The sequence below is a fragment of the Monodelphis domestica genome, chromosome 6 (genome assembly GCF_027887165.1).
Source record: "Monodelphis domestica isolate mMonDom1 chromosome 6, mMonDom1.pri, whole genome shotgun sequence".
Taxonomy (NCBI): domain Eukaryota; kingdom Metazoa; phylum Chordata; class Mammalia; order Didelphimorphia; family Didelphidae; genus Monodelphis; species Monodelphis domestica.
The window spans coordinates 186,037,642-186,060,278 of NC_077232.1; the positions used below are offsets into that span (position 1 = coordinate 186,037,642).

Sequence of the window (22,637 nt, forward strand, 5' to 3'; positions counted from 1 at the left end):
TAGATTTGTAGGACAGAAATTTACTTTAATTGGATACTAATAACAAGATCCTGTTATGAATTTATTCTTTTTTATTCAGAAATTTTATATACATAATTGTTGATATTTTGGTTTTTATTTTGACTTTTTATTTCTCTAAAAAGCTTAATTTTCCCCTCTATTTTTCTTTTATGTTTTTGGTTTATTTCTTCTTTTAAATTGACTCATACATCCATAACTCAACCACTTTGAATTGATCTGGGTGTTGATAAACACGCTCTTTGGGGGGGGATTGTATTGTATTTTTATTTTAAAAAATCCAAGATTTAAATTTTGTTTGAGAAGAATTTCAGGAAAAGAAGTTTGCTAACTCCTTGAACCCAGAAGAATGAACTCTTTGAAAAAAATATGCTTGCAAAAACCTACACTGCATCAGGAAGATCCAGAATGAATTTTTGGGTGCAATTGATTGAAAAAAGGACTTGAACATTTATTGTAAATGTACACTTTTATGCCAAAGGGGACTGCCCCCTAATTTGACTTTTTGTCAATACATCTAGCAAAACATTGGTTTTGCTTTTTTTTCTTTTCTATTTATCCCTAACTATTGTAATTTCCTCTTAGAAATTGAAATATTGTCTACATCTGGAGTTAGAAGATTTTAGGACTACAAGAAGATTCTGTTAAATGATCAATGGGGGAAACTAGTCTCCCAATGATCATCAGGGGGGATTGTGAAGATTGAATTTAGCTCTCCCCTGATTGTAACAATGAAGGTACTTAGCTCTTCCTTGATTGTGAAGATTGAATTGTAATCCTCTGTCTATTTGTTGATTTAATCCCCAGAAATGTAAGTACAGTACTTGAAGTTGAGTAGGAAGATCTGCCCATGTTAGGTCTGATCACCAAGGGTGTCAATATCCAACTTAATCATGAGGTGGGAGGTCTGTGACCCACATGCGTGATAGTGGGTAATGAATTAGAATTGACTAATTGCTTTCTGGGAAGTCCTAGAGCAGAGCGTCTGCTGTGATTGGTAGATGTGAAATTTAGGGGAGGGGACACAAGAAAAATAGATCTTTAAAAAGAGGACCATGGAAGGCATTTGAGATGGAAGAACTCTGACTCCAAATAAAGACTGGAGGACAGACACTTGAGGAGAGACTGGAAGAGGAACTTGACCCTGGAGGAACTCCAGGAGACCTCAGACTGCTTTCCTTTTAGACTGTCATCCTTGGTGAGTGAAAGGCTGACTTAGTGACCCCACTTTTCTGGAGGTGTGAAGTCTCCAGGAAAGGCCCATCTTCTTGAGACTTTTCCCCTGGCTGGGGCTTAGAATTTCTAACTGGTATCAGTGGAAGCCAGAGTACTCTCTCTCTCTCTCTCTCTCTCTCTCTCTCTCTCTCTCTCTCTCTCTCTCTCTCTCTCTCTCTCTCTCTCTCTCTCTCTCTCTCTCTCTCTCTCTCTCTCTCTCTCTCTCTCTCTCTCTCTCTCTCTCTCTCTCTCTCTCTCTCTCTCTCTCTCTCTCTCTCTCTCTCTCTCTCTCTCTCTCTCTCTCTCTCTCTCCCTCTCCCTTTTCTCTCTTCCTTAATATCTTCCCTCTATTGTAAATAAACTATCATAAATTCCATTTAATTAGTAATTCATTTTGGGATTTAGAAATTAAATCCCTATTGACCACATATATAAATATTCAGAGTCCAACCACAATTAAATTGAGCATTTCCCATTATCTCTGATCTCTCTGGGGTACTGAACCAGTAGTGGTATTGCTGGGTCAAAGAGCATTTATAGTTTTGTGGCCCCTTGAATTCTATATTGCTCTCCAGAATGGTTGGATTAGTCTGTAGTTCCACCAACAGTACATGAGTGTCCCAATTTTCCCACATGCCTTTCAGCATTTATCATTTTCCTTTTTGGTCATGTTTACCAATCTGGTGGATTTGAGGTGGTAGCTCAGAATTGTTTTCCAGATTTGTTTTTTAGGAAGATCAATTTGACAACTGAATGGAGAATGGACTAGAATGGGGCTTGATCTGAGAGGTGAGAAGACCAAGACATTAGGAGGAACTGAACCAGGATGTCGACTACATGAGTAGAGAGAAGGGAGTGTTTGCTGACAATATGAAGGTAGAAACAAAAAGACTTGGCAACAGATTGAACGTGGGTGAGGCATCAAAGATGGCACCAAAGTTGTGAGTCTGGGTGGCTGGGAGTATGGTAGTACCCTCCACATTGCCATCACAGGGAAGTTTGGAAGAGGGAAGGGCTTAGAAGGACAGACTCTGTTTTGGACATGCTGATTATGTCTATGGGACATCCAGTTCCAGGTGTTCAAAGGGCAATTGGTGATGCAAGACTGGAGCTCAACAGAGAGGTTAGGGATAGATACATAGATTTGGGAGTCATTTGCATAGAGATATGATTAGAGTTGATTAGATCACCAGGAAAAACATAGAGGGAGAAGAGAAAATAGACTAGAACAAAGCCTTGGGGTATACCCACCTAGATGAATCAATGACCTAGATGAATATCTAGTGAAAGAGAAGGAGGAGTTGGACAAGAAGGAGGAAAATCAGGAAAGAGCAGTGTCATGAAAACCTGGGGAGGAGAGAGTATCAAGGAGGAGAGGGTGATGGGCAGTATCAAAAGCTTCAGAGAAGTCAAGAAAGAAGAGTATTAATAAGAGACTATTAGACTTGGCAATTAAAAGATCACCGACCACTTTAGAGACTACAATTTCCATTAAATGATGAGGTTGGGAGCTACACTGTGGAGAGTTTAGAAGAGAGTAAGAGGAAATGAAATGGAAATACCAATTGTAGATAGATTTCTTTAGATATGTGAACTCTGGGGCAGCTGAGTGGCTCAGTGGATAGAGAGCTGTACCTGAAAACAAAAGGCCCTGGTTTCAAATTTGATCTCAGACACTTCCTCATTGTGGACCCAGAGTAAGTCACTTAGCTCCACTTGCTTAGCCCTTACTGCTCTTCTGCCTTGGGACTTATACTTAGAATTGATTCTAAGACAGAAGGGAAGGGTTTGAAGAAAAATAAAAGAAATGTGAGGTCTTTCAGGGTGGAGATTGTTTTTCTCTTTCTTCATACCTCTAGAAATTAGCATAGTTCCTGGAATATAGTAAATACTTAATAAATGCTTGTTGATGGGGCAGCTAGATGGCTCAGTGGATTGAAATACAGGCCTGGAATTAAGAATACCTGGGTTCAAATCTGGCGTTAGACACTTCCTGGCTGTGTGAGTCACTTAATCACAATCACTTAGCCTTTACTGTTCTTCTGCTTTGGGACTGATACTTGGAGCTGATTCCAAGAGAGAAGGTAAGGGTTTAAAAAATAATAAATGCTTGTTGACTTGACTTTTTTTAGAATTTAACTCTGAAAGCATTTGAATATAAAGGTTCTAAGTCACAGTACTTACTTTTTTTTTTAAGAGATTCCGTGATTCTTCCAGAGTCACATAGATAGTATGTGAGAGGCAGGACACCATCCAGGTCTTTTTGACATTTTTTTTTAAGCCCTTACCTTCTGCCTTAGTATCAATTCTAAGACAGAAGAGCATAGAAGCTAGGCAATCATGTTAAGTGACTTGCCCAGAGTCACACAGCTAGAAAGTGTTTGAGGCCATATTTAAACCCAGGACCTCCTCATTCCAGGCCTGGCGCTCTATCTATGGTGCTACCTCCCTTCCTTCTGTTTTTTTTTACTTTAAGGAAGTCCTTTATTCACTATCCCAGGTCTCTCAGGTATAAATTCCAACATAAGAATGGTCCAAATGAATGACTTTCCCCCTTTGATTTATTAAAAATAGCATGTAAAGACAGCAAAGAACAAGGCATTAAACCTTCTCTTAGATTTCATGACAAATTTGGCCAGGTGCTTCCTTCCTTCTCATCCAACTGTCAATCATTCCTAGATTTGGTTTAGTAGAAAGAACACTGGGTTTGCATTCAAGTCTCAATTCTGATGTTATCTGTGTGACCTTGGGTAAGTCATTTAACTTTCTTTGAGCCTAATTATTCACTTCTCAAAAATGAAGGGATTGGAGTAGAAGTTCTCTAGAATTCCTTCCAGTGTTAAACTTTTTGATAATGAAGCTTCTTAAATAAACTGTTTCAACCTCCTTTCCAAAAGAAAAACAGTTTTGGTGCTGTAATGTGAGTACTCAATAGGAAACAGATCTTGGGAAGAACAGCCAAGCCAGAGAGGTCTGCATTCCTGGCCTTCAATCAGCTTTAACCCTTACATTTAATTTCTTATCGTTCCAGTTGAATTAAACAAAGATTTACTGCATAGGAAACTCTAAGCCAGGTAGTATAGAATTTAATATGAAATAAGAGTTCTTTCCCCCAAGGGGATGAAAATAGTACACAAATCATTAGATAATCAAAGTCATAATATTAACATTTCTGTAGAATTTTAAGATTTGTAAAGAACTTTACATGGATGATCTCATTTAAGTCTCACAACAACCCTGAGAAAGGGTGCTGAAGGTATTATAACTGTCATTTTACAGATGAGGAAACTGAGGGTAAGTAACTGCTATTAATAAGTATCAGAGGTAGGATTTGGATCTCAGTTTTTCTGACTCCAAGGCCAGTAGTCTAGTCATTATTCAGAACTGCTTTTGCAACCGGACAATAAATACAAAGGTAAAATCCAGAATGGAATGAGAGTTTGAGGAGGGAGGGTATTACTTCTAACTGGGGGCATTTAGGAAGGTTTCAGCAAGGAGGCAACACCTGAGTTGGACTTTAAAGAATGGGATAAGATTTTACCAAGAATGCTGGAAGATAGAGGCTGCTAGGTAGTACAGTGGATAGAGTGCCAGTCCTGGGTTCAAATCTGACCTCAGATGCTTCCTAGATGTATGACTTTGGGCAAATCACTTAGCTTAGCCCTTGCTGTTCCTCTGTTGCAAGGTAGTTCTCAAATTCACAAGATATCTGAAAGAGAATTATTAAATTCTTGCCAAAAATTGGACATTGTTACTATTGAAAAATGAGAAGATCAAGATGACTTGTCTAAGGTCACACAAAATTCCTAATATGATATTGGGAAGGTCACTTAACTACTCCTAGATTTAGTACCTATCAAGTCAAGAAGCATTTACTATATGACTACTATGCACCAGGCACTTTGCTAAGTGCCTAAGATCTAAAGAAAGGCAAGAACGCTGTCCCTGCCCTACACTTCCAGTGTAACAGGAGAGAGAATATGCAAACAAAAATGTTTGGACAGGAGATGTTTGGGATGTATTAGAGATAATCTCAGAAGGAAGGCTCCAGTCTAAGAGGATTGGGAGAAGCTTCTCGTAGAAGGTTGGATTTTAGCTGAAACTTAAAGGAAACCAGGGAAGCAGCCATGAGAGGACCAGGGAGAGAATCAATCCCAGGCCTTCCATTCAGTTAGAGCAAATTCAGAGTTGAGAACTTGGTGTGAGGTCTGGGTCACTGAATATGTATGTGAAAGGAGTGGGGTAGGATGTAAGATGACTGGAAAAGTAGGAAAGGGCCAGGTTATGAAGGGCTTTAAAAGCAAGATGAAAGATTTTATATTGGAGCCTAGAAGCAGCTAGGTAGTGAAGTGGAGAGAGTGCTACATCTGAAGTCAGTAACTTATTTTCCTGAGTTCAAATCTTGCCTCAGACACTTATTAGCTGTGTGACCCTGGGCAAGCCACTTAAACGTGTTTGCCTCAGTTTCTTCATCTGTAAAATGATCTAGAGAAGGAAATGACAAACTACTCCAGTATCTTTGCCAAGAAAACCTCTAATGGAAACCTCTAATGGGTCATAGAGAGTTGGACATGACTGAAAAATAATTGAACAACAACAAAAAAGCTTATTGATTGGGAGGGGGGTTAGGAAATGATCAGATATGTACTTCTAAGAAGATCCCTTTGGAAGTTGAGTGGAAGATGGATTGGAGTTGGGGAGAAATGTAGGCAAGAAGACCAACCAGAAGACTATTTTAATAATTGAGGCACGAGGCGAGAAAAGGTGTGTTAGGGTGGTGGCAGTGTCAGAAGATAGAAGGGAGATACATATACAGGAGACTGTATGAAGGTAGAATTGATAAGAGTTTGCAACTGATTGGATGTGAGAGGTGAGAGTGACCTGTGTGGCCTTGAGGCAGTCTCTTGACTTCCCTTGGACTTATCTATATAACTGGGAGGCTTAGACTACATGACTTCAACCATCTGGAAAGGTATTATTGCACCATACAGGCCAGGATAAAAAGAGGGGATGGTGAGGAATCTGTTTTGGCTGGAATGTAGCGTGTGTGTGTGTGTGTGTGTGTGTGTGTGTGTGTGTGTGTGTGTGTGTGTGTGTGTGTGTGAAGGAGAATAGTGTGAGATAAGGCTGGAACTGTACATTGGAACCAGATTGTGGAAGGTTCTGACTGACTGCCAGGCTAGGTCAGAGACTCTTCAGATAGAAGGGAGTTAGTAAATGTTTGTTGAATTGAATCCAGGTGGAGATAAGTATCAACTTTCCTCTGTTCCCTCATTGTCTTTTTGGGTGGTAACTTTCATTTTCACTCTTCCAGTGGGCAGAGCCAGTTCATTGTCACTGAAATGGGATACTTTGACCCTAGAAATTCCAGGAGTGGGAATAGTGCCAGAATGAGGCACTCTTCTCCCTAAATGCATTGTGGACTTCCTGCAGTTATCTCGCCTGTAACCTCTGCCCCTTTTGCCTGCTTCTCCAGTGAAAGCTCCTTGGCTATGGGCACTATAAATTGGGGAGCTGGGAGTGGAAGTGCTGAGGGACATGCTTTATTTAGGTCATGAGCTACAGCTGCATTTTTGGCCCCTCTGGCTTGCAGTTACCCACCAATACCAGCAAGGGTTGGATGGGGTCAACCAGCTGCCCTTTCACACACAAAGAGGTGGGAAGCTCAATGCCTCATACCCTTAACAGAGAAGAAAGATCTCAAAACTCTAAGTTGGACTTAATTTGATTACTATCAGAGGAAACATTCCAGGAGATTATTCAGAAATGGGTCAAAGCAGGAACTAGGACATGACTGCAGGAGAGGAGGAAGCAGCATGGCACAGTGGGAATAAGTTTGGATTTGGATTCAGGAAGATCTGAATTTAAAGCCAGATAACATAATACCTGATACCAATATAAGCTGTGTGGCCCTTGGAAAGTCTCTTAACTCCTCTGAGCTTCACTTTCATTATAGATGGGAAGAGAAAATGTAAAATGGGAATATTAGTGGCTGCAGCATCTATTTACAGAGCTCAAGTTAGATAATATCAGTAAAATAGATTAAAAATCATAAAATGCCATATTAATGTCAGTTGTCATTGTTTCCACCCAATTAATTTATGGAAAGCAGTAATCTTGCCCCTCATTCCTGGGAACCTATTTTATTCAATCAGTATGTATATTGGGGGAGAAGATAAGCATTTATTTATCATCTACTATGTGCTAGACACTTTGTTGAATGCTTTTATGTGTTTTAGAGGTTAGAGTTGAGGAAACTGAGGCAGACAAAAGTTAAATGGACTTGCTTGGTTCCACACAGTTAATAAATGTTTAAGATTGAGTTTGAATTCAGTTCTTTCTGATTCCAGGCCCAGTGTTCTATCCACTTCACTCAACAAATCAATCACTAAACATTTATTTTTAATACCACTACTTAAAAAAATTATTTTTTTTAAACTTTTACCTTTTGTCTTTGAATCAATATTGTGTATTGGTTCCTAGGCAGAAGAGTGGTAAAGGCCAGGCCATTGGGGTTAAGTGACTTGCCCAAGGTCATGCAGCTAGGAGGTGATCGAGACTAGATTTGAACCCAGGACATCCTGTCTCCAGTTCTGTCTCTCTATTCACTTAGCCACCTAGCTGTTCCAGATTAATTTATTTTAAACATTCATTAAGTCCCTAATTTTCTTCCTTCCTTAAGGCCCTCCTTTCCTTATCCATTAGACAGCTAGCAATCTGATCTCAATTACAGATGTGAAACCATGCAAAACAGTTCCATATTACCAAAAACCCCCCAAAACAAGAAATAGCTATTCTCAGCAATACAATGACCCAGGACAATTCTGAGGGACTTATGACAAAGAATGCTAACTACCTCCAGAGGAAGAACTGTTGAAGTCAGAATGCAGATGAAAGTATACAACTCAACTTAGTTTATTTGGGTTTTTGGTTTTATATGATTATTCTCTTTGAAAAATGAACAATATGGAAATGTGTTTTTTTTTTTTGTGATAACATATATAATCCAGATTAATTGCTTGCTAGCTCCTGGAGGAGGTAGGGAGACAATTTGGATCATATAACTTCAGAAAACTTGTGTGGAAATGTGTTATTACATGTAATTGGTAAAATAAAATATCTTTACAAAAAAGAAGCAAGAAAAGCAAAGAAAATGAAGAAATGAAATTATACTTTGATTTGCACTCAGAGCTCTTCAGTTCTCTCTCTGGAGGTAGATAACATTTTTTATCATGGGTCCCTCAGAATTGTCTTGAATCATTGCCTTGATCAGAGTTGCTAAGTCTTTCACAGTTGACCATCATTACAATTTTTCTGTTACTCTATACAATGTGCTTGCTCCTGGTTCTGCTTACTTCACTTTGCTTCAGTTCATTTACAACTTTCAAGTTTTTCTGAAGTCTTCCTGCTCATCATTTCTTATAGCACAATAGTATTCATCACTATCATATACCAACTCTTGTTCAGTCATTCCCCAGGTGAGGGGCATCCCCTCAATTCTAGCATTTATTAAACTTGTACTAGGTGCCAGCAACAGTGCTAAGTATTGGGGATACAAAGAAAGCCAATGCCACTTCTCCTTGAGTTCCTATTCTCATGGGGAAGAAGATATGAAAAACAATTTTACCTACAACATAGGGAAGGTGGGAGCTGGTCTTAGAGGGAAGGTGCTAACAGGGAATGGAGCCAGGGAGGAACACAAAGAGTTTCCTGCAGATAGTGAGATCAACCGGTCTTAAAAGAATTCAGGGAAGCATGGGGACATCTTATAAAGAAGTACTGAATAGGAAGAATAAAGTACTGAATAGGAAGAATATGGAGTTTCACTTGGGAGGAGCAAAAAAAAAAAGATCAGTGTAGCATTGTAGTAGATCATAGGGTAGGTACATGGAGGGAAATAAATTGTAAGAAGACTAGAAAGGTAGGAAACTGTCAGGTTCTAGATTGATTTAAAAGCCAACTGAAGATGTATTTGATTTTGGAGGTAATAGGGAGCTACTATAGTCTGTAGGGTGGGGATGATCTAGTTTATCTTGTATTTTTGGAAAGTCACTTTGGCACCAAATTGTAGGATGGGGAAAGACTTAAGGCAGGGGGACCAACTAAGGGTTATTGCAATAGTCCTTGTAGGAGGGATCCTGGGGTAGTAGCTGTGTGAATGGAGAGAAGGGGATATGTTATATACCAGAGAAATGACAACAGAATTCAAGATCTCCAAATAGAATGATGAAGTGAGAATGATAAAGAAGTTTTGAGCATGAACAATTGGGGGGATGGCAGCAATGTTGATAGTAACATGGAACTTCAGAAAGACAAGTTCTGTTTTGACCATGTTGAATTTGTTACGCCACCAGTTCTCTACATGTGGCAAAATTCTGAGTTTTCATTGCCCATAGCTCAGAATTTAAAGTCAATATCATAAGGAAGGGACACATGCTGAAGAGAAAAGGAAACTGAAAAGGTACTGGATTTGGAGGTGGGAGACCCTATTCACAAGATCATGTCTAGAGCTGGAATTTACAGATGAGGAAACTGAGACATCCCCAAAGTTAGTAATTTACTTAGGGCCAAACCTGGCACTAAGCATGAAAAGTAGATCTGAACAGAACAACAAGGTATTACAGTTGATAGAATGTAAGACTTTGAGCCACTTGCACCTGAGTTCAAATCCCAGAGCTGTATAACTGTGGGCAGGTAATTTCACCTCTCTCAGTCTTAATTTTTTTTTTACCCCTAAAATGGGGATAATAATAGCACCTACTTCACTGAGCTATGAGGATCAAATGAGCTAATATAAGCAAAGCGCTTTGCAAATCTTAAAGTGACATGTAAATACAAGTTATTAATGAACTAAGTTCAAATTTGGTCTCTCTTCTTAGCTGTGTGACCCTGTTCAAGTCACTTAACCCTGGTTTCCCCAGTTTCCTCATCTGTAAACTAAACTGGAGAAGGAAAGGCAAACCACTCTAATATCTCTGCCCCGAAAATTCCATATTGGGTCACGAAGGGTCAGACATTTCCGAATAACAACAAATTATGATTGTTGTTATCACTAGTATTACTACTCCTGTTAGTATTACTACTACCCAGGTCCTTTGACTCCATAGCCAAACGCTCTTTCGAATTTAACTCTGCTACTTTCTGCCCAATGGAGCTGGGGCAGCTCACTCAACCATTGCTGGCTTCCCTTTCCTCATCTGTACAATGAGGGGGTTGTACTCAACAACCTCGACGTTTGCTTCCAGCCCTAAAGTTCCGATCCTATGATTGGGTGATGGTGAAAGAACCAGGTCGCTGTCGTCAAGAGAAGCAGGAGGTTCCCTACTCCAGTCCCAGCTCTTTCCAAGAGATGCAACACTTGAAAGCGAAGCTTTGAACAGCTGTGAAATGAGAGCAGCTGACAAAATGCTGGGCTGGGGCTATTGGGGAAAGGGAGTTTATTTGAGAAGACGGACGTGCCAAGAAAGGAGGCAGAAAGGCAGAACCTGACACTGCTCTCCGAGCCTCGCATATCTTCTTTGACACTAGTCAATTGGACCGGGGTGAAATGGAGCAGACTAAGCAGACACACCCTCCCTCTTGGGAGGGAGCGGTCACCTAAGCTCCGTTCAGTTTTCAGTTTTGGCTCGAGGGGTGCCAAAAGCAACTGACCCGAACTTTCTGGAAAGGTGAAAGGAGAAAGTTTAAAACTACAAGGTGGAAAAAAGGAGAGAGAGAGAAAATCCCGTGCTTATAGCGTATGCACACTGGATTGCAATTTCTCCTCTCCAACAACTCTGCCACTTCATGGAATATTTAGGAAAAGTCACATTTCGATGACTTTGTCCCCGCAAGTTGTTTGGGGGCGGTTCCATTTCGTCTGTGTTTGCCCTGCGAGATTTAATCACTCATCTTCGATCTTGTGCGCTAAAAAAAAAAAGAAGCCTTTGATGGCAAGGGGACTGCGTTTGTGGGCCAGGCCCCAGTAGATCTTGTACCCACTTTAGGATGGCCGCTGACTGACTTCCTGGGGACCGGGAGGAGGCAGTTCATGGGCTCTATCGCTGAAAAGCGCCTTAAAAGCTCCAACTCGCTCATCTTAGCCAACCAGTCAACAAGTATTTATTATGCGCTTACCAAATGCTAGGCAGAGATTGTTTCTGAAGATCAAAGAAAATAACATAAACAAAGCAGTTATATCAATGCTAGCCATAAAGGTGAGCTAATTTGCCCAATGTCACACAGGGAACGAAGGCGAGAGCAGAGATTCGAACCAAGGTTCTCTGAATTCACAACGAAAACTTTCTACTGCTTCCCCCTGCCTCTCTTAAGGGGCGTGTATGTGTGTGTGTGTGTGTGACAAATTGTGCAGAACAGAACAACTCATGCCCGGGCTCCACGATAGGCTGAGGCGTCTTCCATTCAGTCCCAGTTCAAGTTTCGAAGGAAAGTTCCTCCCTCTGCCCGCAGCTCCTCCTCCTTCACCTCAGGAACCGGTCGCCTTCATAGCTTTGGAGAAGGCGCTGCCGATTACCTGGAGTCCAGAGAGTCCAGGTGGCAGTGCTGGGAGATGCAGGGAAGCGTCGGACGGTCAGGGGGGCGGCAGAGAGAGGGCCCCAGCCCTTCTGGGAAGGACTCTGGCAGGTGGTGGACCGGGGCGTGCGCACACCTCGAAGCCGGCCTGGCAGGTTGCGGCCCCTCCTCTCCGGCTCTTGCCGGGAGCTGGAGGCGGAGGCGAGGGCTGGGCTTCTGGAGTGGGCGCGGCCCCGCAGTTGGTCCGGCGCACCTCCCCAAAGTTCCTCTGGGGTGCTTCCAGCAGTCAACTTTCTTCTAGGAGTCCTCCCCGCGCCCTGGTGGCCTCCCAGGAGTTGCGCCCCACTGGCGTCCCCTAAGGCACCGGGGTCTCGGGGTTGCAGAGCGAGTTCTCTGGGGGCTGCGCCGGCTTTTGCTCCCACCCAGTGATTCCTCCGCTCCTTTAGCTGGGCCGGCTGCCCTGGAAGAGGCTGAGCCCAGAGAGCTCGCGTTTCTCTTGGCCCAAACTTTCTGAAGAAGTTAGTCGCGAAGAGCTTATTTCTTCCAAAGAGTGTGGGACGAATCGGATCTGAAGTGATCTGGCTGCTCCTACTATATGCTGGAGAAGGGGGCAGCAGCGCCTCCCCGCGTCCCCATTCCCAGGTACGTTACTTCTTTTTCATACATTTGCCACGCTGGGGACTTTTGGGGGGAAAAAGGTGAAAGTGTCTATACGTTGTGCCTTGGCATCGCCAGTCCTTCAGCTGGCATCGCTGCGGCCCGCCTGTCCTTCCCAAAAGAATTGCATCAAGGGTAAGAGTTGGCTCCTCCTTGCCAGGAAGGGGGTGGCGTGCAGCCGCGGCGGCTGGAACCCCAGGAGGTGTCTGTTACTGGGTTACAGCCCAGGGGAGACGGCGCAGTATTGTTTTGAAGGAGGTGAATGTCTTCTTTTCTCCCCACCCCCTTCCTACGGTGCTAGGAAGTAGGTATCTTGAAGCAAAGAGGGAGAAAAGGGTTTAGGATGATGAACTTCCTACTGCAATCGCACAGGCTCCCCTCAGCCATCCTGGTCCATCACCCTCTTTCCAAATAAACAGAAAAAGGCGGTGTCTGAGCTTTGAAGCCACCTCCTTCCTGGGTGTAGTAGGGACTTGGAAGTTGAGTTGACAGCCTGCTGTTGCCAAACTCCAGAAAGGCCCTTGTAAAATTAGATGTAAGTCCACCCAAACCTTCTTGGCAAGGCTAGGAGATGGAGACATGGAAAGAGCTGCTGAGCTGGCTGGAAGGCCTGTGGTTTGCTGATGTGGGTGATGATGGCAGCAGTAGGATTTTATGTTCCCCCTTTGACCTCTGCAATCATGTCAACACGAAGGATGAAGAAACCCAGCCCCATTTCCTACCCCTCTTCCAGGGAGAGGCAGCCTGATATGAGAATAGGAAAAGGTTCCCAGGGGGAGGTTAGCATTCTTAAAGCAGAGGAAGAGAAAGGGCCACGGAGGGGGAAATATGCCTCATATAATTGTATTGTTTTCCAGTAGATTGGTTAGGCTCCTTGGCCTCACCCTAGCAGGCCATGCTACCCAGATCATCTCATTAGGAAGTCAGCTGCTCTCTGTTAATAGCCACAGGAACTCTGATGAAATTATGTAGGTCATTGAAAATAATTCCTGCTTAATCGCCTTTATCCTTTTGATTAAAGGGAGAAAAAATCTCCTTCTGTAATGCTCCATGCCTGCTTTGCCAGGGTAACCTGCCTGTCCTCATTCATTGGATGTTGGTGTGTGAACGTGAATGCCAGTTCCTGCAAAAGAGCAAACCTAGGATAATGCTGATTTTCTGAACAGAGCAACAGCCCCATTCTATGCAATTTAATCTTCCATGCAGTAGTTGACAAATTTTATTATTATTATTTTTCTTCACATAGTGTACTTTTTCAGATAAAGTTTATTACTGGAAAATCTTTCTTTGCAGCAGTGAATCCTTCTTGTGGGTAGAAGAGGGTATTTTCTCTTTTTAATTTGTCATTGCACCCTCTTTTCCTTAGTGACAGACCTTAAGGGACCATGTGATTGTGAATAAAAAGCTCGGTTAGGCTTCATGGAAAATGTGGCTAGAGACAGATGGAGAATGAACCTAGGATCAGAGATTGAGAACTGAAAGAAACCTTAGAGGCAATTTAGTGCAGCCCTCTCATTTTACAGAGAAGGATATTATAGGAGCTTAAATGCTTATTGGTTGTCTTGCCTAAAGTCACAAAGCTGGCAGAAGTGAGATTTGAACTCAGATCATTTGTTTCTAACCCAACATTCTTTCTATTACAGTATACCACCTCTGGATTCCTTTTGAACCTTCATTAAAGGGGCCACCAGACTATAGCTACCAGTTCTTGCAAATGGCTAAATAGCTTTCCCTCTTTGGTTTGTATGACTCTTCAGTCATATTAATGAACATATAGAAGTGAAAGTAATATAACCTTCAAGTCTGAGTGAGCTTTTGTTGTAGGACCAGTAACCACTTGGTTTATGGGAAATTAAGGCCTAGGGAAGTGGGTATTGCTCTGGTAACTTAGGGCTGCAAAACTAGCATTTGAATCCAGATCATCCGCTTAGGAATTCCTTGCTCTTTCCATTACATTATAACAAAAAGGTAGTATTCTTTGAGTTCCAAATTAATGAGTCACTGCTGAGTTCTGTTCTTGGGATCTCTGGCATTTTATCTAGCTCCATATCCCTCAAGTATTACTAGCTAAAAGCCTGCCTTCCATTTAGGAGAAAGCTTGACCTGTCATTGCATCTGTCATACACTCACTGGCTCACTGTATTGCATTATTGGCAATAAAGATGAAATTTCCCAGTAAAGATGAATTCTCAGAGACTTCCCTCCACATCATGTTCTGACTCATTGTACCCGGACTTGGATAGCTGAGGAGTTACTAACTGCTCCTTCAAATACAGGGATCCCTAATTTCATTGAGTAGTGGTGTTCCAACAAATCTGACCACACAATGAGCTCTATTTCTTATTAACTCCATAAAATTGGAGGTTTTTTTTTAGGGGGAAAACCCCATTAAAAGGAGTTGAAAACTTAGCAACAAAGGGGTTAAGATAATGGATGTTCCCAAGGTTTGGCCCAAGATCTGCTTACTTAACTGTGGCTAGAACTTTGTAGCCTTGGAATCACAAAGCCACAGAATGTTCATTCTGAAAGGGATCTAAGCTATGGGAAGCAGCAGGGTGCTGGAAAGAGTTTAGGAACTGGAATTGGAAGATGTACGTTGCCACTTATTAGCCATGTGATGGCAGATAAATCCCTAACCTTTCTCAATCTCCCTCTCCCCATCTATAAAATAGGTATAATAATACAGGTTGTTGTGAGGCTCCAGCACTAGTTAAATGTAATCTTGTCTTTCCTTGTTATTGTTGTTACCCTAAATTCTCCTTTTATCAGTGAGTAACTGTGTCCTAGAGAAGTTAAAGAATTTGCCTTTTGGCTACTTGATTCTCTGCCAAAGCAAGAGTTAATTTCCCACCCCCAACCCAGTATACCCACGAATTTCTAACAAGTTTGTTGTTGTTTTGTCTGATACCCTGAAGTCCTGATCCCATACTCTATACTTGCTTCTGAAGTTCTAACAAACTCACTCCTCTTTTTGGTCCCAGAGTTTATAATGCCAGTTTAGATTCACATTATATATCCCAGCCTGAAAGTTCCTGAAGTTTGAAACTTTGGGTTCTGTAAAATGAATCCATGCCTTGCTTTATCAGTTCTTTAAGTTCAAAAGGGGGGAAGTTGGGGTTTGCTTGATTGTTTTCCTGGTAACTCCGTAATTGTGCCTAGGTTTAAACTGCTGAAAATCATAGTGGATTCTGGGGTCAAGTTCTGCATTGAAAAGTTCAGAAGGAAAACTTCAGGGCATGCCATAGTTCATGTTAGCTCAGAGACCCTACTCTTTTATATGTATGGGCCCTGCTCGGTCTCAAGATGAATTCTTTTGGTAAAAATTTATTTAAAAATTATTTTTCATGTTTACATTCCTTTCAGTTCTTAATATAGTCATCTTCCTGCTCCCAGATGACTATTCCTTATATTGAAGAGGATAAAGAGGAAAGAAAAGCAGTTCAGTGAAATTAGCTAATGCATCAACCAGTTCTATGGTAATATAATGTTTCACATCCCTTGTCCTGCACCTCTGTCAAGACGAGAGAGAAATGTATTCCCATAGCTCTTGTGGACTAAACTTGGTCACTATAATTACACAGACTTCAACTATGTATGCACGTGTTTATTTTTAACCTTTACTTTCTGTCTTAGTGACAACTCTAAGACAGAAAGGCAAGGGCTAACCAAATTGGGGTTAAGTGATTTGCCCAGGATATCTTCCAGATTTGAACACAGGTCCTCTTGATTCCAGACCTGGTGCTCTATCCACTGTGCTACCTAGTTGCCACCATGTAATTATTTCTTCATCTACCCATCCATCTATCCCTTCATTTATTTATGACTAGTTATCTATCTTTCCATCTATCTCTGTTTCCATCCATCCATCCATCCATCCATCCATCCATCCATCCATCCATCCATCCACCCATCTCTCTCTCATCTGTCTGTCTATCAATCATCCATTTATATGGTTGTGATAATTGTTTTTTTGGTTTTGCTTATAAAGATGGATTCTTGATATTCTGCTCAGGGGGAAAGGGAGAAGTTAAGCTTGAAATTTGATGTAGTTATCCAGAAAACTTACCCAGCTTTTCTTGAAATAGGTTGGCACATCCACTCCATCTGCTTGGTACTCCTTGCCTGCATCCCCGTCTAGCTTCCTAGATAATTGGCACCTACCTGCTCTATGTAGCCAGAGTAAGAAACTGGAAAACTCCAAGGAAAGGACTTCCCCATAACATCTCTTGGCAAGAGGTTGGCATGATAGTTTCTCACTCCTTTTCAGAACTGGCATGTTCTCAAGATTATCTTCGCCAAGAGTTGGAAACTCCTTTGTGGACGAAGATGTCCCCCTTTGGAGACCTTGTTTTAATCTTGTCTTCCTGGTGACTATGATACAATTGGGTTCTGATGGATGTCCCATCACCCCCATTTCTTCTTGGGTATCTCAAGTTAAGTGCCTTCCCAAATATGAATTAAAACATGCTGAATAAACAACAACAATAATAGCTACCATTTAGCTTTGTTTGCAAAGCATTTTACATATTTTCTCATTTGATTGTCTCACTAAGTTACATAGGTAGGTACTATTATCTCCATTTTACTGATAAGGAAACAGTCTGGGAGAGATTAAATGAGTTAACCAGGCAGAATTTGAACTCAGGTTCATTCTCAGGCACTTTTAGTATCATTGGTTGGCTTATTATTATTTTTTGAAATCTCCAATTTCCCCAAAAGCAACTGCGATGGAACATGACAGTTCTTAATGCTCTGTAGTCAAATCACTTAATTTTTATTTATGTATATGTTATTAAGTATGTATTTTAAATCAAATATATAATTAAACATTAAGTGATTCCAGTGAGAAACTTCAGTAGAAAAAACAAACCAATCAATGATGCTAAAAGCAGTAGATAGAGTGATCTTGGAATGGGGGTGGGGGAGAGAGATTGAGAGATTGAGAGTAGAAGGAAAGGACAGGGAGGGAAGAGAGAGAGGGGCTGGAGGATGGAGAACCTGGAGCTGTAATTTCACTGGTGTAGGGAGCTCTGGGGTGAGGAAAGTCCTTTTATCAAGTAAATTAGTACCTTCTCTGCAGTTTGTAAACTTGCAGTCTTAGGTGCTTTGTTCACTAAGAAGTTCAATGACTTGTCTAGGGCCCTGCAGCCAATATGCTTCTCGAACTGAAGTTTCTATACATCAAAATTTTTAAAATCCTTACCTTCTGACTTAGTATCAACTCTGAGACAGAAAGGCAAAGACTAGGCAATTGGGATTAAGTGACTTGCCTAGGGTTACAAGCTAGGAAGTGTCTGAAGTCAGATTTGAATCCAGATCCTCCCAATTTCAGGTCTGGTGCTCTATCCACTGTACTCCCTATCTGCCCCTCATATCACTTTTCCTCCTGAACTCATCTAGTTGGGAGGATTTCATTCAAGGGAAACAGCAAAGTGTGGTTGGACAGGAGAGAGCATTGTGGCCCAAGATGCCCTGCTTTGGGGGATCCACTTTCATGTGAGGTTCTTTGAGTTAATTTATTTCATGTTTTTCCCAAGAGAAGGCAGTAATTGGTAACAGCTGCAGAAACACTGTGCAGTTTTTGGATGAGCTACTAATTAGCTTTTATGAAGCACAGCTAAACATTTTTTTGGAGAACTTTATTCTAGGGCATCTCATCAAGGTATTCAGAGACCACACAAGGTCTTGAAGAATGTGTGTATGTGTGCTCTTGTGCTCACGTGCATGTGTTCTAGCTGTTTGCTTTCCAGTTGTTAGAATTGACATTTAAGAAGATATTGCAGGTCAGTGGAATGTGGAGGTGTTCTAGGCACTGTTTCACATTTCCCCTCACACATAGATGGGAAATAAATACTTTTATTTATTTTTTTTGAAAATTTATTTAGTTAATTTAGAATATTTTTCCATCATGTTCTTTTCTTCCCCCTCCTCCCCACCCCCTCTCATAACTGATGCACAATTCCACTGGGTTTTACATGTGTCATGGATCAAGACCTATTTCCATGTTGTTGATGTTTGCATTAGGGTGATTGTTTAGAGTCTACATCCCCAATCGTATCCCCATCAAACCATGTGATCAAGCCGTTGTTGGAAATAAATACTTTTAGCACAATTCCTGTTCTAGGCTAATCTTAACAAAAACATTTGACAGATTTCTGAGGTAAGATTTTATTAGCCTTGGGGCAGCGAGGTGGCTCAATGGATAGAGAGCCAAGCCTGGAGATAGAAGGTCCAGGCTTAAAATTTGGCCTCAGATACTTCCTTGGTAGGTGACCCTGGACAAGTCATTTAACTTCAGTTGTCTAGCCTTTACCACTTTTCTGCCTTGAAACTCATTCTCAGTATTGATTCTAAGACAGAAGGTAAGGGTTTAAACTACAATATATATATATATATATATATTTTTTTTATTTTTTAGCCTTCCTAGAGATTTTCAGTGAGACCAAAGTCTATTATAAACCATTGCAGGAAGGACATTGTGTTCCACCTTCCACTATCTGTGTCCTCTGGGTTACATGTGTCAGAATGGGGGACAGTTTGAAGCCAGTGATTCCAGGCTTTGTTTTCTTTTGAACATGTCTGAACCTAGGAGAAGTTATTAATACAAATATATGCTGGCTGTAGTTAACACTAAAAAGAACTTCTTAGTCATTGTTTTTTCTTGGGAGTTTTTGCAAAAATAGTGTTCAGAACATTAATGTGGGGAGGTGGATGGAGTGCTAGACTTGGACTTCTGGGACCTGGGTTTAAATTTTGGCCCCTGCCAAAATCTGTTTGACCCTGATCAAGTCATCTTCCCTCTGTCCTTTTCTGTTTCTTCCTCTCTGAAATGAGAAACTCTCTAATTGTTAACCCTCTGACCCAAGGAAAAACTGTATCCGGAGTCAAGAACCTTGGGTTCTTGTTTTTGTGCCTGTCTTGATTCCATTTATTTGACGTTACAAGCCATTTAACCTAGGGTACTCTTAGTTTCTCTGCCTGTAATGTAGGGCTATTCAGTGACAGTATTTATTTATAGCAACCAGGAGCCCTGTTTAGAAGTTTCCGAGAGCTAACTTGGCTGCCATGAAAAGAAGACCTTCCTAATGGGTTCGAGCTGTCCAAAATCAGAACAGGCTGCTCTGGGACTTCGGAGCCCCAGTGTTATCAGAAGCTTTCAGGCCGAGCTGGATGACCATCTGTTGAGAATGCTGTATTAGGGATTGGCTCTATGGGGAGGATTATGCTAGATTACCTCTGAGACCACTTCCAACCTCCAGACTCTGAAACTTTGAGCTTGAAGACATTAAAGAGCATCTGGGTCATTCTCCTCCCTTTTTACAGAAAGGGAAATGGAAGTTCAGAGTCAAGTAAATTCAGCAAACCTTTAATAGGCACCTACTATAATCCAGGCACTGTGCTGAGCACCAGGGACATAAAGAAAGATAAAAATAGCCCCCACCCTTATGGACCCCCCAATCTAACGGGAGAGACAACAGTTTTTCTTCTGCCTTTGAATCAATACAGTGTATTGGTTCCAAGGCAGAAGAGTGATAAGGGCTAGGTAATGGAGGTCAAGTGACTTGCTCAGGGTCACACAGCTAGGGAGTGGCTGAGGTCAGATTTGAACCCAGGACCTCCCATCTCTAGGTCTGTCTCTCAATCCACTTTGCTACCCAGCTGCCCCCAAGAGAGATGACATTCTAACAACTGTGTACAAACAAGATACACACAGAGTAACCTGGATGTAAAATGAAGGGCAGATGGGAGGATTAAGAGTCACTGGAAAAAGCTTCTCTCTGCTGAGACTTGAAGGAAGCCAGGGAAAAGAGAGATGGAGTGCCTTGTTTAAAATCACACAGCTATAGTAAGTCACCTGGCCTCTGACTCTGAATGGAATGCATCATTTTCCATTTCACCCCAGGTTGGAGGTGTGGAAAGTGGGTTGTTTTTTAGTTTTATTTTATTTTATTTTATTTTTTTTATTTTTTGGGGGGTTGTTTTTTAAAGGTATTATTCTGTAACAATTCATTCCCTAATAGTTGGGGAAAGGACAACAATTAATCCACCTCCAGTGAAAAGATGACTACTCCGTCCCCTATCCCCTGAATAAGTTCTATTTGTGCCTTTAACAATCCAAACTCATTCCCAGTTTCCCTCTGCCCCTGTGAAGCCTCCCTCCTAAGCCAGGAACGCTTGTACCCAATCCAGCTGACAAGGTGACTACTGCCTCTGGAAATCCACACAGGAACTTTGGAGAAGTTGCCCAAGGGCACAGCAGATGAACAGAAGCCAGGGAAAGCCAGTGAAAGTGACCCACACTTAACTAAACTGCCATGAGAAACAGAGAGTCCATATGGAACAGCAAAGCCACACATAGATTTTGAACTGGAAAGGACATCAGAAGTCAACTAGTCCAACCATCTTGTTTTAAAGGAATTGAAGGCCAGGGCGGTAAAGTGATTTGTCTAAGGTCACTTTGAACAAGGAGGGCTTGAATCCACGATCTATGCCTCTAAATCTGTAGCTTTTTCCACTGTGAAAGCTTTTCTAGAATTTTTCAAAAAGCATTTATCCTAGGAGTTTTTAAAAATGAAAAAAGAGACAAGAGTGGGCATTCTTGTAGGTTCCCATTCATACTTCCATGTTTCTGGAGAAGAGCAACATACCTCTTAGGTTTTTATCACGGAGCCCCTAAACACCTTGAAGACTCAGGTCCATGCCAGAGTCAATAAACATTTAGTAAGCATCTCCTCTGTGCCAGGCACTGTGTTAAGCACTGGAAATAGAAAGAGAGGCACAAGGAAGGACCTACCTTTGAGGAACTCATGGTCTAACAGGAGAAGATGACACATAACACACACACACACACACACACACACACACACACACACACAGGAAAAGGGGAAGAGGAGTTTACCCAGCTGGGAGCATGATGGCAACCTGCAGCCAGAATACGACATGAACTGAGGAGGTAAGAGTTGGAAAGATGATTTCATCTTGCAGAATGATGAGTTTCTAGAGATCCTGAAGTTTAGGAAAGTTGTGGAGTGGGAAATGATGAGAATTCCCTCAGAGCCCTCCTTAAATGTGGGAGTATCTGGGAAGAACTTTCTGTGTTGAGGTGACCTCAGACACTTCCCAGCTGTGTGACCCTGGGCAAGTCACTTAACCCCCATTGCCTAGCCCTTCCCACTCTTCTGCCTTGGAACCAATACACAATATTGATTCTTTATGGAAGGTAAGGGTTTTTAATAATAAAAAAAAGAACTTTCTGTGTCTTATGGACCTTTGAATTATTTCTCATTTGTACTTTCTGAACATCTAGTAATAATTATCTGATGAATGGAGGAAGATGTTGTCAATGTGGAATCTAGAAACCCCAAGTTCACAGCAACTTGAGATCTAAAGACCCCCAAGTCTGTCCTTGTCACTTGAGAGTTTCTCCCAGTACTTTAGGTGGGGTTAGCAGACTCAGACAGTACCCTTTTGGTCCTGGTAGGTTCTCCCATTGTGTCAAAGTCCTTTCTCATGTCTTTGGCTGGACCTTTCCCTTTTGTGTCCATAGAAAGGCATCAGCCTCTCCCTGATAATCCTGCCTTGAACTTCTCATTTCTTTGTAGCCATTGTAAAGGTAATCAACCATACTCCCTTGTTCCCAGTTCCCCCAGAGGTATATAAGTTCCCCAATTTTTATGGTTCATCAGAGCTATCATCTCGATGAGTGGTACTCCCAGGGATAGTGTGCCAGAGTGCCAAGGCTCTGTGTGGTTTTGGGTGCTTGACTCTGTGTGGAGGCCTCAATATTGAACACTATCCCTCTCCTGATTAAAGATTTGGTTTTTCTGATTATTTAATAGCTCTGTATTTTTTTCCAAGTTAACAGTATCATGGGAAGATCCCTGGAGTAGAACTTGGAGGGTTCAAACTCTTGACTCTACCATTTACTATTTAGATGGCCTTGGGCAAGTCAACTTCCTCATCTATAAAGGGAGGAGGATGGACAGCCTAACTTCTGAGGCTCCTTTCAGCTGAGAATGGATTTATAATACTTTGTGTCAGTGTCTCATTTTAAATAAATCAACTATTTTAATTTTTGTATATTATAAATGATATATATGTTAAACCTTCATAACTTAGTAGCTTTATGTTTAAAACACAGATAAACTGAAAATTTGTCAGTTAAAGAGTTAAAAACTTGCTGAAAATTTACAAGTTGGCCTTGAATTGCTTTCTAGCATACTGGTGAACTGTTA

At 41.5% G+C, this 22,637-nt stretch overlaps 1 protein-coding gene across 1 annotated transcript in view; it reads left to right on the top strand.

Moving 5' to 3' along the window:
- The first annotated feature begins 11,707 nt into the window (after window positions 1-11,707).
- Window positions 11,708-22,637, top strand: part of FHIP1A (FHF complex subunit HOOK interacting protein 1A) — a 339,337-nt gene continuing 328,407 nt past the window's right edge. The window contains 1 exon segment of the mRNA XM_056802760.1: window positions 11,708-12,387. The gene's annotated coding sequence lies outside the window, so the exon portion shown is untranslated.